The following is a 19,225-nucleotide window of genomic DNA, read 5'->3' on the forward strand; positions in this document are numbered from 1 at the left end:
TTTTATGAACCAATAAAAATGTAATCCCAGATCCAAACATTTACAGATCACTCAAATTGCTCCCTTCCTCTACAAAAAGGCAGGAGACAGGATGAACTCTGTTAATAGGATTACACCTGAATATGTGTGAGAGGGCCCAGGGTCACAATCAAACCATTCAGTTTTATTCAGGGGACAGCATCGTGTGTGTGTGTGCGTGTGTGTGTGTGTGTGTGTGTGTGTGTGTTTGGGGGGGAATAATTTAGATTGAGTTCTGGCTTGAGGCTGTCTTAGAATCCTTTCAGCTTCCATCCACTGTCCAAACCAGATACTCTTCTTCCTCCAGCACTCCTCCAACACCTTCTCTGGGCCAGGTCGAAAATCCCTTGTGGGGACTGGTCATTTTTGGGAGGTGGGAATGGTGACTGTGGAGCTTAGAGTCTGGTGGAAAGTTGGGCCATCTGGGATACCCAGCAGGACCTCCTGGCTGAATGCCCCAAATACGTGACCAGAAACAAGGTCATAAGCATCAAAGAGCTCAGAGAAGAGAAGAATGGTGGAGTCAAATCTATCAGTTTAAACAAACCAAACCATAGATTTGAAGGAACATCCTATTGTTCAGGCTTCAGCTTATGTGATCCTTATGGAGGAGTCTAGTTGTAACTCAGTGTTTCTCAACATTAATGTGCTTGTTAAAAAATTTCCCAGACCTCATTCCCATAGATGCTTAGTCAGTTAAGTTGAGATAAGGTTCATGAATCCACATTTATAACAAGCCTATTGTCACCTATGCTGATGCTACTGGTTTTTCAAGAACTACACTTTAGACATCACAGCTTTTGTTTTAGCTCAGAACTTCTCAAGCTTCAATGTGCATATGAATCATCTGGAAATCTTGCTAAAATTTAGATTCTGATTCAAAAGGTCTGAAGTGGGGCCCGAGATTCTGCATTTTTAAGTAGCTCCCAGGAAATGGTGGTGCTGCTTGCTGGTTTATAGACCACACTTTGACTACCAAGGGTTTAGCATATGTTCCCTCTGATGGTTAATTTTATTATATATGTCACCCTGACGGGGCCCCAGGATATGGAGACATTTGGTCAAATCCTATTCTCAGTGTGTTTGTGAGGGTATGTCTCCATAAGATTAGCATTTGAATTGGCAGATTAAGTAAAGCAGATTGCCCTCCCTATTGTGGGTGGGCCTCATGCAATTGATTGAAGACCTGAATACAACAAAATGGCTGACCCTACCACAAGTAGGAGGGAACCCTTTCCTGCCTGACTGCTTGAACTGGGACATTGGTCTTCTCTTGTACTTGGACTCCATCTGAAACACTGATTCTTCTTGGGTCTCAAGCTGGCCATCTTTCAGGCGAACTACATCGTCAGCTCTCCTGGGTCTTCAGCTTGCCAATGCAGAGCTTGAGACTTCTTAGCTTCTGTAATTATGGGATCCAATCCCTTATAATAAATTTCTTTCTATATTTCTTTTTTTTGAGACGGAGTCTTGCTCTGTTACCCAGACTGGAGTGCAGTAGCACGATCTCGGCTCACTGCAAGCTCCGCCTCCAGGGTTCGAGCCATTCTCCTGCCTCAGCCTCCCGAGTAGCTGGCACTACAGGTGCCCACCACCACGCCAGGCTAATTTTTTGTATTTTTAGTAGAGATGGGGTTTCACCGTATTAGTCAGGATGGTCTCGATCTCCTGACCTCGTGATCTGCCCGCCTCGGCCTCCCAAAGTGCTGGGATTACAGGTGTGAGCCACCCAGCCTTCTTTCTGTATTTCTATCTATACCTCTGTCTATATCTATATCTATTTATTATCTATGATCCTTATTTATATCCTACTTGTTCTATTTCTCTGGAGAAGCCTGATTAATACATCCCAGATCTAATTTGAAAATCCAGTCCCCGTATGATTGGGTACTGTGTTTCTATGTTGGGAGGTATCAGTCTAAACTGGAATTCTGGAGGCCTAAAAAGTCATACTCTTTGGCATTAGAAGCAGTGACCAAAATCTGCTATGGGTTCATGGGTTCCCTGAACCATTTAAACAGTAACAATTCATGTTTAGTGAATCTCACAATGTGCCAGGAGTTATGCTAAATATTTACATGAGTTATCTTATTGGAAACTCCCAACAGGTAGTACTGTTACTATCCCCATTTTATAAATGGTGGAATGAAGACTAAGAGAGTTTGAGTAAGTTAAGTAAGTGAGACACAACCTTACTCTCTTTGATTTCCAAAAAGAAATCTTGGTCAATGATTCAAGAGAATTTTGAACCCAATCTGTCTCACAGCAAGCCCAAGCTTCTAACCATTATATTACACTGTCCTTCCTGCCGACCAGTTATGGTATTGCCTAATTCACATGAGGGGTTCAAGGTAGATTTTGGAGACATGTCTTTCTGCTAGTTTCCCAGAAGATACACTGAAAATACTTACTGTGCTTTTCCTCTTTGTCAGTGATTATGGGATGTTTACATTCTAAAATTTGGTGACAGCTCTCAGCTCTGCATGGCTCATTTTTGAGTCATGGCTATATGTTGGGTTTCCTGGTATAGGCAGATTACATTTGGTACCTTATTCAAGCCCTCATCAGTCCAGAGCTCTAGGCAGGCTATTTCTCACAGGTTAACAGCATTTATGCATCATCTGTGCATGTCTCAATATTGCAATTATCAGTAGACATCAGTTTCCAGAAGGTAGGCTCTAGCACTTTGGATGCAAGGGGTCTGCAGATTTCAGTACTAGGCGATGTTTCCTATCTGTAGGTGGCAGCAAACAAAGTGATGGACCAGATGAAACAAATGGTTGCAGGAGTGGCCCAAGTCCAGATCCAATAAGAGCTTTCTTTGAAGCTCCCATTTCTGAAAAAATCCATCATTCCCAGAGGAGAGAAGTATGGCTGTTTCAAAAGCCAAAAACAACTGTCTCTGAACAGATTAATCCTTCTGCCACAGAGGTAAAGCTCAAAACCAAAAACTAGCCAAGGAGCTCTGATGATGTCTATCCATCAGCCAAACCAAGGGCAAATCAGGCTGCACACAGGATGGGGAACAGAGTCAAACCGGTTGAGTCAGCTGGGCCCTTAACTGTAAGAATGAAAAATATTTCTCACTTCAACTGGTGGCATTAATATCACAAGGTACTAGTGCTCATTTATGGTAGTAGTGGATACATTTGATTAAGGATCATATACATATGTAAATGTCCTTACCTCTTTTCTGTGCAGGCATCGTCTTTTCCTCATGCAATTGCTGCTGCACAAACTCAAAAGACTTACGGGCAGGAAGTCTGAGTGCCTTGACCTAACATTCACCTTTTGTGCAAAGTAAGATTTTACTGAGGAAAAGGAACTGGGGCTGGGTGGACTATAAGCTCTAAGCAAATTTTTGTGGATTCACTTGAAGATGCCTGTGCTGTTAACTCCTCCATTTCTATGCATTTGCATTTGACTTCTAATTCCGACCTTATCTCTGCGGAACTGAGGGATTTGTCCACAACTGGCCAGCTTAGATAGGGAAATAGTGGCTTCTCAGAGGCCAGGTGTCGGGGTGGCAGCATTCATCTCAGCTCAGGATTCCGGGGAAAGCCTGTGTAGGTGGAGGAGAGGCAGAAGGAGACAGCTGAAGCTGTTACTGAGTCCTTCCTGTCTGAGACTGCCCTTCCCCTTTGATTTCTGTAGCAGGCATGGCTGCACTACTTAATTTTAATGCCTCAGCCCTGGCATGAAGAAATGCTGCTGGTGCACCTGATTCACAGTACCCAGGAAAGGAGAGGCCAACAGGATCACTGAGCCCAGGCCTTAAGCTCAGTGCAGCAGCATATTTTGGCTGCTGCTCAGTGACCTGCTTGTTCCAAGGAGCAAGATGGGAGATTTCCTCATAAATATTGATCCATCTATCCTGCACCCCCGACACCAGCACTAGCCAAATCTGTAGGTGAAAAGGATGGATCCAAGGGAGAAGTGCCTCAAAATCTGAAAACCACGTGAACTTCATTAAGAGGTTCTGGGGACTTGCGAGGTGGCATTTAAAAAATAATAGCTTAATCTGCATGTCATCTGAGCTTGCTGATTCTTATTTATTTTCATTTACTTTACTTTTATTTCATTTCGTTTTATTATGACACAAAATCCCTTGAGTGGCTTCCCTTAGTTAAGTAAACTAAGGCCAGTGTGCACATTTGTGCAAGAGAAAGGGTGTTACAGAGTCTTTTGCCCTAAGCTTCTCTAATTCCTTCTTTAAATAGAGCTCCAGGTATGCATGTGGGGTGGACGGGAAGGGTGGTGGCTTCTGAAGGAAAAGGAGTGATACCCCAAGCTCTCTTTCCGGAGATTCCAGGTTAGGAAATCTGACCAAGTGGGTAGGCCTGACCATAGTTTCTTGGCAGGAAAGAACACTGAAGGCCACAAGGAGCAGCTCAGTGTGATGGAAGGGAGTGTGTCATTTTGAAGGCTTCTTTTTCTCTGCTTCCTACTCTGCTTCTGGCTTCTGCATCTGCAGGTGTTTTTGTTTCCCTTGGGTCACCAGGCACAACCTTAGTTCCTCTTTGATTTCCAAAAGAAATCTGCTCATGCTCAGTATCCAGCAAGTCTGAATAACCTTCACTGGTGTTTTGGGAGGATGCCAGGGAGGGGTCACAGCAGGAGCCCTTCCGTGTCTGCCAGACCTCTTATATTCTTCTTCCCATCTTTCCTTTTATGCTTATTTTACCTTCCTCCATCCTAGATTGTGTTCCTACCTCTCCTGCAATTTCTTCTCCCTCTATTAGAGCATCTAGCAAGTCAATCCATCAAGGCCTCAACAGGATTAAGAATCTTCCATGTTCCAGTAGCCATCCTCTTTAAAAGGAGGTATTTATTTTTGCCGTTATCATTTGTCCTCATACTTTCCCAAAAGAAAGTGGAAAAACAGAGGTAATAGAGAGGCACAGAGCAATCCAACAGTATTGCGCAGGACCAGGCACAAGTCCTTTGTATACCAGCCTGGTTCTCTTTTCTGAAGAGCACTCTTTGTTCTTTGTAATAGGTTTGCTAACTGCACATGATCTTTACTTATTTTCTTTGAGATGGAGTCTTGCTCTGTTGCCCAGGCTGGAATGCAGTGGCACAATCTCGGCTCACTGCAATTTCCACCTCCTGGGTTCAAGCAATTTTCCTGCCTCAGCCTCCTAAGTAGCTGGGATTACAGGAGTGTGCCACCATTCCTGGCTAATTTTTGTATTTTTAGTAGAGACAGGGTTTCCCCATATTGGCCAGGTTGGTCTCGAACTCCTGACCTCAAGTGATCTGCTTGCCTCGGCCTCCCAAAGTGCTGGGATTACAGGTGTGAGCCACCATGCCCAGCCCCCAACTACACATGCTGTAATGAGGAATCCTTTCTGGATGGTGGATAATATGGTTTGGTAGTTTTGTTCCCTCCAAATCTCATGTTGAAACGTGACTTCCAATGTTGGAGGGGAGCCTAGTGGGAGGTGTTAGTGTCATGGGGGGCAAATCCCTCATGAATGGCTTGGTGCTGTCCTAGAAGTAGTGAGTGAATACTCACTCTATTAGCTCACACCAGATCTGCTTTTTTTAAAAGAGCCTGCACCTACTTGCTTTTCTCTCTCTTGCTTCCCCCTCTCACCAGGTGACATTCTGGCTCCCTTTCACCTTCTGCCATGAGTAAAAGCTTCCTGAGGCCCACCAGAAGCTGAGCAGATGCTGCAACCATGCTTGTACAGCCTGCAGAACCATAAGCCAAATCAACCTCTTTTCTTTATAAATTACCCGGTCTCAGATATTCCTTTATAGCAATGCAAAATGGACTAACACAGTGGATGATCTTGTCGTTATCCCCTAGGCTACATGCTTCTCTAGGTTCTCAGGTGAAAATACCACCTCCCTAAGAATTGAGTGTTCTTGGAATGCAGCCAAAGAACCTTTCGTGATCTAGGAGAAAATACTGATCTTAGAAGGAAGAAATATAGATATTGAAAGGATCTTCAAGATCTATGAGAGTTGTTTAAATTGTTTGAGGTATATTTCCTACTTTTCAAAACCCACTTCAACACTAGCTAAGAGGGAAGAAATTGGGGAGGGATGACTGCAAAATGTTGAAATAAGCACCCTTCCATAAAGAATTTTTTTTGAGGATTTTTTTTTAAAAAGCCAGTTAAGTCACTTACCACTGTGGTCAAGGCAGTCAACCAAATATTGAATTTCTTCAGGAAGACATATTTCTCCTCTTACACAAAGAACGTCTGCCTCAGAACTCTGTATGCAGGGAGAATAGAGCTGGGGAAGGCCTATAGTGATAGTGAGTGTAGATGTGGTCACTAAATCTAGGAGACTCTTTCAGAACCCACTTGTGGTTTTGAAAGAGGTATGTTTAGAGAAACACAAATCAATGTGATTTTATGCAACAGGAAACAAATGTACGGAATTCATTATCCTCAAGAGTTAGTGTAAGCTGAAAGTATGTATAAATACCTTTTTAAAAGGGTTAGATGCTTTCATAAATTTATGCATAGCTGGTTACTAAGGGCAACGAGGATGTTTTCATGGGAAACCAGAAACAGAAGAGATATTAGATATCAGTTAATCTCTTCCCCTCCACCCCTCCACCTCTGTAGTGAGGGGATATCAATACAGGACCTCTTAGAGTCGAAGGGGAGACTAGATGGGAAATGGGTGATTTCTAGTGGTCTCCCAGGTAACCCCCACCCCAACCTTTTTCTTCAAAGTTAAATTTTAAGAGAGGGAAGGAGGGACCAAACACACATAAAAGCCTCTAAATGGCTAAAGAAGCCACATTGACTCCAGGTGTGGGGGACTTGGTGGATGGGCAGTGAGGCTAATATGCAAAGATGGGTAGTAAAAGGAGCCTGGCCAGGCACAGTGGCTCAGGCCTGTAATCCCAGTACTTTGGGAGGCCAAGGTAGATGGATCCCTTGAGGCCAGGAGTTCAACATCAGCCTAGCAACATGGCGAAACCCCATCTCTACTGAAAATACAAAAACATTAGTGGGGTGTGGTGGCGCACGCTTATAATCCCAGCTACTCAGGAGGCTGAGGCATGAGAATCACTTGAGCCTAGAAGGTGAAGTTTGCAGTGAGTTGAGATCGTGCCACTGCTCTCCAGCCTGGGCGACAGAGCGAGACTCGGTCGGAAAAAAAAAAAAAAAGAAAAAAGAAAAAAAAAAAGCCTATTCTATATTCTAGCGGAGGCTCTCTTGGAAGAAATCAGTCTAATAAGAGAAATAAGTAAGTGAGAATATTAAGAGTTTATGTACAGCACAATGGATATAAAATGAGGGTGTGGAAGGATGAGCACTGTGTACCAAGAAGATGGAGAGCTGGGTCAACTGGCCTCTAGATGTGAGAAAGAACCTGAAGAGAACGACAGCATTTGGCTTAGACACATCAAAAGAGGGGAAAGTTAGCTCTGCCATCATCTAGCTGGGGCCATGGAGGCAGTTTACACCTCACATTCCTTCAGGGACAATGTAAATGGTGCCCCTTGGAGTTGTGCATCTCAGAAGCACTCCTCAAAAATCAGCTACTCCAACTCCCCCATTTTCAGATGAGGAAGTGGAGGCCTGGAGATGTGAATGAGAGGACTCCTTGGGTTGCACAGCTCTTTTACATCAGAGTGGGTCTCTACTTCCCCTCCACCACATTATCTTGCCATGGAGGTTGAGCTATCAAAGGCAGCCCGGTCCTCTTATGAGACACATCTAGAGACCCCTTCATCAGGGAAACAGCTGACCAACACATTAAAATTACACATTAGAATTACACTCATTTCCTTAGCTGGATGTCATGCATTGACCAACTTGCCTGACCCTACATGGTAGTCCTGACAATTACAGAAAAGAGTGAAGAAACTGTTAAAGAAACTGTGAAGCTAATCCAGGAAGCATCTGTTATGCTCTGATGTTTCTTTCAGAATGACTTAGGACTACACCAACCTGAAGCTGCCTGTGGGCCTATGAACTGGAAATAAAACCCCTGGGCCAGAGCTGTCACTCTGTCGGTAGAAAAAGGAGGCTGACTGCTTTTGGCTACCTAGGCTCCACCAGAATTGAGAGGTGACTGGAATTGCAAAGCTGAACGTTTCTGCTAGGAGAAAGGCAGCTGAGTGAGCTGTTTATTCAACAGGCACTAAAAACGAAGTTTGGCACCTCATTTGAGAACTTCCAGCAGTGTGAAGAAAGCTGATTCATTTGTTCAAATAAAACCCAATTGTATTACTGTTAACAGTGAGATAATAACATCTTATGTTTATAAACTTGTCTTATAGCCTGAGGGAGTCCACACCAATTTACAGACTTCAAAATCTGAGAGAAACTAGGACTATGTCTTCTAACACTGACATGCCCTCCCCTGGGATCTGGACGGCGAGGGTGGGGAGGGATCAGCCCCCACAGCGGCTTTACATCAAATTCTCCCCAGTGCAGTCCCACCCAGCAAGTTCCAGAATTGGACCTCCTACTGACATACGGGGGAGGGGGCCTCTGCAGGAGAAGGGACCCTGACCAGTTGGGAGGTACACCAAGATTTTGCTTGGAGAGAGAGAAAAAAAAATCAGTCTGAACTGGGTGGAGTGTGCAGATACAACTGTTGGCAGAGGTGGTGTAGTACCTGATCAAACTCAGAGGGGGGAATATTTCATCTCCTGACAGTGAAAACAGGGCAGGTTTTAGAAATAAAGGACAATTCAGTTGTTTTAGGGCATTAAGCAACCCTCTGACTGCTATAGACAGGCCTAGCCTTAGAGTTGATGGCCTCAGCCTGACCAGTTTGGATCCCTGTCCTCAGGGCCCTTAAAAACCCACAGCTTAACCTCCACTCCCAGTGTGTTCCTCAAACTTGACTGGACCTCAGAATCACATGGGGAGCTTGTTTTATATGCAAATTCCTGGTCCCTCACCACCACTCCCACTCACTAGGTCTGGTGTAAAATTCAGGAATCTGCATTTTTAACAAGCATTCCAAGTGATGTTGAGGATGCTACTCCTTTAACCACACTTTAAAAAAAATATTGGCTGGGCACAGTGGCTCACGCCTGTAATCCCAGCACTTTGGGAGACCAAGGCGGCTGGATCACCTGAGGTCAGGAGTTCAAGACCAGCCAGACCAACATGGTGAAATCCCGTCTCCACTAAAAATATAAAAATTAGCTAGGCATAATGATGCATGCCTGTAATCCCAGCTACTAGGGAGGCTGAGCGCAAGAATCGTTTGAACCTGGGAGGTAGAGGTTGCAGTGAGCTAAGATCGTGTCACTGCACTCCAGCCTGCGCAACAGAACAAGACTCCGTCTCAAAAATAAATAAATAAATAGTAAATAAACTAAAAAATAAAAAAAAAAATTTGATTCCAGATTCCACACTACCAGCATTGGAACAAATCTGGGTCTGCAACCCTTGCAAGTAGCTCAGCACACAGTGAACCTTGGTTTCAGTCACACTTTGCTTTCTGGGAAGAACTGAGACCTTGCCAGCACTTTTCACAGGTTGCTCTGAGTAGATCCTGGACATCTTGGAACACAGGAGAGGTCCCTGCTTTGTAAAATTTAATATTGAAGGAAATTCAGATTACAGTTTCTGCTGAGTCAAGAATGAACCACACCAAGTCCACTAGGGAGTAGGGCAGTTACCACTACCCTCCCTCTCCCACCCTCACAAGTCACTCTAGGGACATCTTTTTTCCCTGGAGTCAATGAAGTTGGCTCTTTCCTGCCTGTGGCAGCTTCATAATGTCTATATAAATGGGGTTTGGGTTGTGGGGAACCCTTTGGTTGAAGGGGGAGGAGGTAGAGATTTTGCTTTGAGGCTGTGTTGGCAAAGCAAGCAAAGGTTTTTACTCAGCACGATGTTTTCTAAAGCTGCTTTTGTTTACGCTTAACATTAAAACTTCACTTGTGCATGTTAAAGAGAGGGGAGGGAAAAGTCAATGCAAATAATGAGGAACTAAGGACACTTCCCCAGCTAACCTCTGCCATTGCCTCAGCCTACAACCATGACTCTGGCTGAAAATAATGCCAACTATCTGAGGGCTGTGAGACTAGAACTAGGTCTTATTCTCTCCTATCTGGCCCACACAGCTTATCTCCCTCCTAAGCCATCTTTCAGAGATACGTCAATTAGGAACAAAAACAGAAACTCTTGAATTGGAACTTGTCCATGTTCCTCTTTCCTTTTCTTTTTTGTTTGTTTGTTTTTGTTTTTGAAACTGAGTCTGGCTCTATCGCCCAGGCTGGAGTGCAGTGGCGCCATCTTGGCTCACTGCAAGCTCTGCCTCCCGGGTTCACGCCATTCTCCTGCCTCAGCCTCCCGAGTAGCTGGGACTACAGGTGCCCACCACCACGCCCAGCTAATGTTTTGTATTTTTAGTAGAGATGGGGTTTCCCCGTGTTAGCCAGGATGGTCTCGATCTCCTGACCTTGTGATCCACCTGCCTTGGCCTCCCAAAGTGCTGGGATTACAGGCGTGAGCCACCGTGCCCAGCCCCATGTTCCTCTTTCTATTGTTCCTCAATTACCTGTGGCTCAGAAGATGAGATTGAACACACAGAATGGGGGAAATTTTCCCCACTGGGCCCAGCACTCACTAGTGCCTGGAATTCTCACACAAGTCTGATTTCTTCCTAACACATGACTCCAAGAATCCCTAGGTAATTATAAATAGCTCTGATGGGGTGAACTCATAGTATCAGTCACTAAAACTGCAGTGTGAATGTGCTAGCTGTGCCTTTTCCATTGGGATAAAAAGGGTCTACGAATCCAGAGACATGCAATTATGCCACACTCTCATGGAATGTATCTACTCCATCAAAGTTAGCTGTAAAATGACTTCTACTTCTTCATTAATTGTCCTCCCTACCTCCCTTCCTTCCCTTCTTCCTTCCTTCCTTCTTCTTCTTTTCTTCCTCCCTCCCTCTCTCCTTCTTCTTCTTTTCTCCCTCCTTCCCTCCTTCCTTCTCTCCCTCTGTCCCTCCAGTCTTCCAGTCCTCCCTCCCTCTCCTTCCTCACTTCTTCCCTGTTTTTGTAGATGTCCTTTAGCAAGTTGAGTAATTTCCCCTCTATTCCTAGTTTTCTGGCAGTCTTTATTGTGAATGGCCATTGGATTTTGTCAAATCCTTTTTCTGCATTTATTAATATGATCATATAATTTTCCTTCTTTGCTTGTTGATGTGATGGATTACACTAATTGATTCTTGAATGTTAAACCAGGCTTGTATACCTGGAATAAATTCCACTTGTTCATAGCTTATTGTTTTTATACATTGCTGGATTGGATATGCTAATATTTTATTGAGAATTTTTGCATCTATGTTCATGAGAAATGTTGGTCTATAGTTTTCCTTTCTTGTAATGTCTCTGTGTGGATTTAATATAGAGTAATGCTGGCCTTATAGAATGACTTAGGAAGTTTCCTCTGCTTCTATTTTCCAGAATAGATTGTTGAGAATTGGTATCATTTCATCCTGAAGTGTTTGGTGGAATTTGCCAGTGAACCCATCGGGTTCTAGTGCTTTCTGTTTGGAAAGTATTAATTATTGATTCTATTTCTTTAACAGATATAGACCTATTCAGATTACCTATTTTTCCCTGTGTAAGGAAAAATGTAGATGTGTCTTTAAAGAAATTGGTCCATTTTGCCTAAGTTATCAAATTCGTGGGCATAGAGTTGTTGAGAATATTCCTTTATTTTCTTTGTTATGTCTATGGGATCCCTTCTACTTTTTACCCATTTGCTTAAGAAGTATATATTCAGTACTTACTATTAAAAACATTAGTTCAGCATATATTTATTAAATGCCTATTATGTGCCAAGTATTGTGCTAGGGCTGGGGATAGCATGACATTGATGTCTTGGAACTTACTTTCTTGTAAAGAAGATCAAAATCGAATGAATAATAGACATATCAAACAATTGTAATTGTGACTAGTGCCAAAGAAGGAATTAAACAAGACTGGAGAGAATTTCTTTAGCAAGTGTGGGCAGGGAAAGCCTCTCTAAAGGAGGTGACATTTTAGCTGAGAACTAAAAACTGAGAAGGATCCAGCCTTGAGAAAAGCCTAGGAAAGGGTATTCCAGGCAGAGGAAACCACACGTGCAAAGAAAGACACTCCAGAAAAGGAAGAGATCAGCATGTAGGAGGGAATGAAATAAATTCAATGTGTCAGGAGCATAGAAAGCAAGGTAGACCGGAAGGTCTAAGAGGTGGGCAGAGGCCAGATCCTGTAGAACCTTACAAGCCATGGTAAGGAGTTTGGATTTTATTCTAAGTGGAATGAAGAGCTTTTGAAGGTTTTAGGCAGGAGAGTGACATGATCTAATTTACATTTCTAAAAGGTTGCTCTGTGATCTTTCCTCACTGCTATGGGGAAAATAGAATAGAAGGGAGCAAGAGTGATGTCACAGAAATCAGTTAGGAGTTATTGCAGTAATCTAAGCAGGCAGAGTTGGGTGCCCTGGATTTGGGCAGGGGTCAGTGACAGTCAAGATAGAGAGAAGGAAAAATGAATAGATGGGAATTTGTTTTACCTGGCACTGGACTGAGCATTTACAAACTGCATGAATTGGGCAATCTCACTGCCTCCATCCAGCCACTGGAGGCTGCCTTTCTCTATCTTCAGTTTGAGAGTTTCTTCTTCAAGAACCAGGGGCCTCAAAGTCACCCCACTGGTTCCACACTTTACTCCAATAAGCTCTGGGAGTGACTCTTTTAGATCCCTGGCCTATCAGTGACATATGTTCAGGGGATCACTGGTTCCATTCCAAACAGGTGTTTCTACATTCTGGGCACATTCCAAGCAGTGCATACTCTGAGGATCATTGTTCTCATCTCTCCCGAGTGGGTGACATTTAGAATGATTATTGTTCAGCAGCACTCAGGCTTCTACTAAATGGTATGACAGAAGGAAGAACTTTGACTATCATGGTGATTAGACAGTGGAATGAATTGTCAGAGGAGGTTATGAAGGTTCCTTCAGCCAGACAAGCTGCTGAAATATGAAGACATTATGTATCAACGTGAGCAGCATCTTTATATTCTAAAGGTGGGTAGAGAAAGCAATTCAAGTGACAAGAGGAGTAAGGTGGAAGAACGCTGACAATGCTAGGTCATGGGTGGCTGCCAAACAACACGTGCCAGGACTCACAGGCAGGCTGGGCCGGCAGGTGAATAGGGAAGCTAGAACGAATGACCAGGGAGCTAGTTACAGTGAGTTATGAGGAGGAAACCAAGTTCTGAATCCAGGATATAAAGCTAAACTGGAGGACACAGACATAGTCTGGAGTCTGAAAAGATAGGCAAGAGTAAGGCTGCAGAGGTCCAAGCCAGGCAGAAGGCAGTGTCAGGAGAAACCTATTCTAATAGTAGTGTTGGTCCCTGGCTGGGCTTCAAGCCAGGAAGACGGAAATAGGTGGAGAGAAAATCAGAGTGGGAAAAGTATCTCCTGAATCAGAACAGCTAGGTGCAGCCACATCATAGTCAGCCAGCATGTATCAGTGGAACCTAGAAACAGTACCAATCTGCTTTCTGCCCTGTTTTCCAACTTCCTGAGAGAGTCAGAGTCTTATAGATTTCTGTGACTTCAGCACAGTGCTAGCCCTCTAGGGGACCGGGCATCACTGGGTAATTTACTACCCCCGTTCCTTGCATTTCTGTGGATAGTGGGTGTCCTTGTGAGCTGGGAAACAGGCTGAAAATAAAATCGAGTACACAACATAATCTCACAAAGTAATTTCTCTGTTTCTGCCCCTGCCTGTATTGGCCCTTCTTCAAAGCCTTCCACCAATCCAACTATTTCTGCAAGTCTCCCAGAGGTCTGTCCTGAAGGTTCATTAACAGAACCCTTTTGCCTCCCCAGTGGCTTCCAGCATTTCCTCTGTTCCTTCTCTAGCTCCCTGCGGGTGATAATCCTCTTCTAATGCCTATAACAAAGCCATCCATGCAATGAGTTGGCTGCCGCTGCCTGCCGCTGCTGCTGTTACAAGCTGCCTCCCACCCAACTGAAACTACTAAAGCCAATGCTTCTGATGTGGCTTTGTGTACTGAGCGCCCCACAGATATTTTAGTGAAATAGTCCTTTAAATTGGTACTTATTCTTACAAAGCTCTCTCTATTTAGGACTTAGGTATGAGATCTGGGAGGTGGATCAGAAGATAAGCAGGATAGTGTCCTCTGGTAGGTATTGTTTTGCTTTATTTGTTTGTTTTTGGTCTTCCCAGCAGGCTTTCTCTCTCCCCTTCAGCTGATGATAGATTCTACTCCTGATCTGAAGGGTAAGCGTGTGAAGCAGACCTGGACAAACACAGAGTATCCATTCTCCTAGCAACGGTGATTGGATCAAATTATAGGCACATTACCAAGGAAGGCCAATCAGAATTGTTCCCTGGGATAGATGAATGGACTCTGGGAGATAGAAATTCTCTTTGCTAAGCTGTGACTGATGGCAGCTGTGTTTCCTGCAATATGGAGAAGACCACTCTACATCAAGAGAGTGAGACAAATGGAAAAAGAGATGCAGAGGCAAGCAGAAATAAAATACAGACACAGTTCTGACAATGTTGAATCCCTAGGCTTGGTTCCTTTGAGCGTTCCACTCTTCTTCCTAGCCTTTTGTACCAATATAGTGCCTTTTTTTTCCCCTAAGCTGGGCTGGATTCAGTTTCTGTTATTAATTATTTTTAAATGTCCTGATTAATTACAACATGAGAGCTATATGGGAAATTTTCTCTCTCCTTCAATCCTGAGGTTTAGGAAGACCCCCTTATATGTCTATTCTTTCTTCCATTAGGGTGTGTCTTTCCTGAGAGGCCCCTTAGGCTCCTAAACAAATAATTCCCTAGTGGACCTGCCTCCTAGACCCTCCATCCACATACACACAAGATGAATATGAATCTTTGGAGAGTACAATTTAGGCTTCTATGTTGGGCCCTATTCATATATCATTTGTTCATTTAACAAATACTTGTTGAGTTCTTATGATGTGCCAAACACTGTTCTAGGAGCTGAGAATATAGAAATGAATAAAATAGGCAACATTTTTGTCTATACAAAGCTTGAAATAGATTGCAAACAAATAATTACATGTATAGTATAATCTCATGACTGTTATAAAAAAATAGAACACGTAAATAAGATAAAAAGTAATGGGGTGGGGTTGCTGTTTTAGGCAGTATGGTCTAGGAAGGCCTTCTGCAGAGGGCACAGATCTGAATGAAGTGAGGATGTGAGTCATGTGTGTATTTGAGGAGAAAACATTATAGGCTGAAATGACAGAGAGTGCAAAGGCCTGGAACTGCTTGACATGTCTGAAAAAGCAAGAAATGCCAGTAAAATGAGGTGAGCAAAGGAAGAATGGTGGGATACTAGGCCAGAGAGGTAGCCAAGGGCCAAATTGTAGAAGGCCTTGAAGGCTGGGCTCAGAACTTTGTATTTTTTTCTAACTGTGATGGAAAGCCATTAGAATGTTTTGATCTGGGGGTTGACAGGATCAGCTTTACCTTTTAAAAGCCTCCTCTGGCTTCTGTGTAGAGAATGGACCATAGGGAATAAGAGTGAAGCAGGAATACCACAGAGGAGACTACTACATTAGATATTTTTTGGTGTTGTTAGTTACTGTTTTTCTGTTTTTTTTTTTTTTTTAACAAAGTCTTACTCTGTCACCCATGCTGGAGTGCAGTGGCATGATCTCAGTTCACTGCAACCTCTGCCTCCCAGGTTCAAGCGATTCTTGTGCCTCAGCCTCCCAAGTAGCTGGGATCACAGGAGCATGCTACCATGCCTAGGTAATTTTTGTATTTTTAGTAGAGACAGGGTTTTGCCATGTTGGCCTGGCTGTTCTCAAATTCCTGGCCTCAAGCAATCCTCCCACCTCGGCCTCCCAAAGTGCTGGGATTATAGGCATGAGCCACTGCACCCTGCTGAGAAACTACTGCATTAGTTTATGTGAGAGATGATGGTGGTGTCAACTAAGATGGGAGCAATGGAGGCAGTGAAAAGTATGCGGATTCAGGATATATTCTAAAGATAAAGCCAATTAAAGCTAACAGACTATGCTGGTGGATTGGACATAGAGTACGAGAGTGGGTCAAGGATGATTCCAAGTGTTTTGGCCTGAGCAACAAAGTGAATCAGGATGACAGCTATTGAGATGGGAAAGAATGGGAGAGGCACAGGATAGGGGACTGGGAGCATCATGAATTTTGTGTGGAATCTGTTAAGTTTGAGATGCCTATTAGTCATCTAAGTTGAGATGTGAAGAGGTCAGGAAAAAAGAAATACATGTCAAACAAAGGAATGCAAAGTATTAGGACAAAAAGAACCCTGAGAAACAAGGAGTGTCCCAACCATCACCATGCAGAGCACATCACACTTCCACTAATTTAAAGAGAAAAATATATCTCTTTTCTCAGAATTTCCTCAACCAGGACCTGGCAAAAATTCAAACTATCACAATAAGAAGGGGGTTTGTTACTATAAATCAAGGTAGGCAAAGGGACAGAGACTCTATTGGCATAATAATCCAATGAAGGAATGCTAAGAGAATGTCAATATTGGTAGTGTGGAATACTATTAGCTGTCTCACAGGTATCCCACTCTGAGGCTAGTCTTTAGTTAGGACCTCTTTTCCTGACCCCACTCCCCCAGAACTGGAGGAGCTACCCCCATGTACACTCCAATTCATTGGAACTGGATGGAACCAAATGAGTGACAATGACTGATTACCCAAACTGGAGACTCACATCAGGAAAGGAGTTCCCCAAAGGCCATCAGGGAGGAGAAGTAGTAGTCAGGGGAGGTTTCTCCACTGTCTGCAAGAGGGAAGGATTGCTACCAATGGTCTTATGCCCCCTGAGTAACTAAGAATGAGTGGCATAATGGGGGATCACTCAAAAATCTACATGTCCGCCCTTGCACAGTGGCTCATGCCTGTAATCCCAACACTTTGGAGGCCGAGCTGGTGGATCACTTGAGCTCAGAAGTTTGAGACCAGCCTGGGCAATATAGGGAGACCTCATCTCAAAAAAACATTAAAAAGTAGCCAGGCGTGGTGGCCTGCGCCTGTAATCCCAGCTACTGGTGGGGCTGAGGTGGCAGGATCTCTTGAGCCCGCGAGGTTGAGGCTGCAGTGAACTGTGATTGTTCCACTGCACTCCAGCCTGGGTGACAGAGGAAGACTCTGTCAAAAAAAAAAAAAATATATATATATTATATATATACACACACACACACACACCATATATATCTGGGAACTTTCCAGAATGCTCGGTGAGAGGCAGAGTTATGGTAGCTGCCGAGCTGCACACAGCTCCGAGCTCCTTACCACTCCCTCACACACCAGCCTCAGCCCACTCGCCGGCAGAAGATGGTGGAAGAAACCACTTACTGTGATGTTTTGGGGATCAAACCCAATGCTACTAAGGAAGAATTGAAAAAGGCTTATAGGAAACTGGCCTTGAAGTACCATCCTGATAAGAATCCAAATGAAGGAGAGAAGTTTAAACAGATTTCTCAAGCATATGAAGTTCTCTCTGATGCAAAGAAAAGGGAATTATATGACAAAGGGGGAGAACAGACAATTAAAGAGGATGGAGCAGGTGGCGGTTTTGGCTCCCCCATGGACATCTTTGATATGTGTTTTTGGAGGAGGAGAAGGATGCAGAGAGAAAGGAGAGGTAAAAATGTTGTACATCAGCTCTCAGTAACACTAGAAAACTTATATAATGGTGTAAAAAGAAAACTAGCTCTGCAAAAGAAAGTGATTTGTGATAAATGAGAAGATAGAGGAGGTAAGAAAGGAGCAGTAGAGTACTGTCCCAATTGCTGAGGTACTGCAATGCAAATAAGAATTCATCAGATAGGACCTGGAAACGTTCAGCAAATTCAGTCTGTGTGCGTGGAGTGCCAGGGCCATGGGGAGCAGATCAGTCCTAAAGATAGATGTAAAAGCTGCAAGGGAAGAAAGATAGTACAAGAGAAGAAGATTCTAGAAGTTCTTATTGACAAAGGGATGAAATATGGCCAGAAGATGACATTCCATGGTGAAGGAACCCAAGAACCAGGACTGGAGCGAGAAGATATTATCATTGTGTTAGATCAGAAGGATCATGCTGTTTTTACTAGATGAAGAGAAGACCCTTTCATGTGTATGAAAGAGTACAGCATACAGCTGGTTGAAGCATTGTGTGGCTTCCAGAAGCCAATATCTACTCTTGACAACTGAACCATAGTCATCACCTCTCATCCAGGTTAGATTGTCAAGCATGGAGATACCAAGTTTACAAATGAAGGCATGCCAATTATCATAGACCATATGAAAAGGGACGCCTAATCATTGAATTCAAGGTAAACTTTCCTGAGAATGACTTTCTCTCTCCTGATAAACTGTCTTTGCTGGAAAAAACTCCTACTGAGAGGAAGGAAGTGGAAGAGACTGATGAGATGGATCGAGTAGAACTGGTGGACTTTGATCCAAATCAGGAAAGATGGCGCCATTACAATGGAGAAGCATATGAGGATGATGAACATCATCCCAGAGGTAGTGTTCAGTGTCAGGCCTCTTAATGGGCCAGTGAATAGCACTCACTGGTGGCATTTATGTGCAGTAGTAAATGAGTGAAGGACTATAACATAATATGCTCACTACTTGCTCTTGTTTTGTTTAATATTCAACTATAGTAGTGCTTTAAAAAGTTAAATGAAGAATAAATTCAAATATAAAAGCTCTGACTTACCCTTTATGTATGATGACTTCGGTGTGCAAGATGAAGTTTAATACCTGTAAAAACTACTTTACAAAGAAGTTCCCCTAGCATTTCTAGACCAAACCTTGTAATTGACTTCAGCTATGTACGGGGACAAGCTTAGACTGAAATGCTAGGTATATGTATTGGCTTCAGTGTATGACTCGTCATTGTTAAGCTATGAAAGTAAAACTCTGTATTTAACTGGCAATGAGGAAAAAAAAATTGTAGAGAAGTCTTGGTCTGTATAGTTCTTTGTGTTAAGTGGGATTCATTGTAGTGCCTCTGCATTTATCCTATTGCCTCAACTGTTACTTGAAGAAGGCATAATAAATAATTTGTCCTGTGGGATCTGTGATAAAAATGATACCTTTCTGTAGGAGGAGTTTATCATAATGATGCTGCTTCTTGAAGGTTTGCACTTCCAGAATGTGTTTCCTTCTGCTGTGCCATCCATATATATATGTGTGTGTGTGTGTGTGTGTGCG

General features: G+C 43.4%; 1 pseudogene; it reads left to right on the top strand.

Annotated features, from left to right (window-relative positions):
• Window positions 1-17,359: 17,359 nt before the first annotated feature.
• Window positions 17,360-18,558, top strand: LOC117078022 (annotated as a pseudogene).
• Window positions 18,559-19,225: the final 667 nt, after the last annotated feature.

Source organism: Trachypithecus francoisi, unplaced genomic scaffold (genome assembly GCF_009764315.1).
Source record: "Trachypithecus francoisi isolate TF-2019V2 unplaced genomic scaffold, Tfra_2.0 Lachesis_group6, whole genome shotgun sequence".
In the NCBI taxonomy this organism is placed as follows: domain Eukaryota; kingdom Metazoa; phylum Chordata; class Mammalia; order Primates; family Cercopithecidae; genus Trachypithecus; species Trachypithecus francoisi.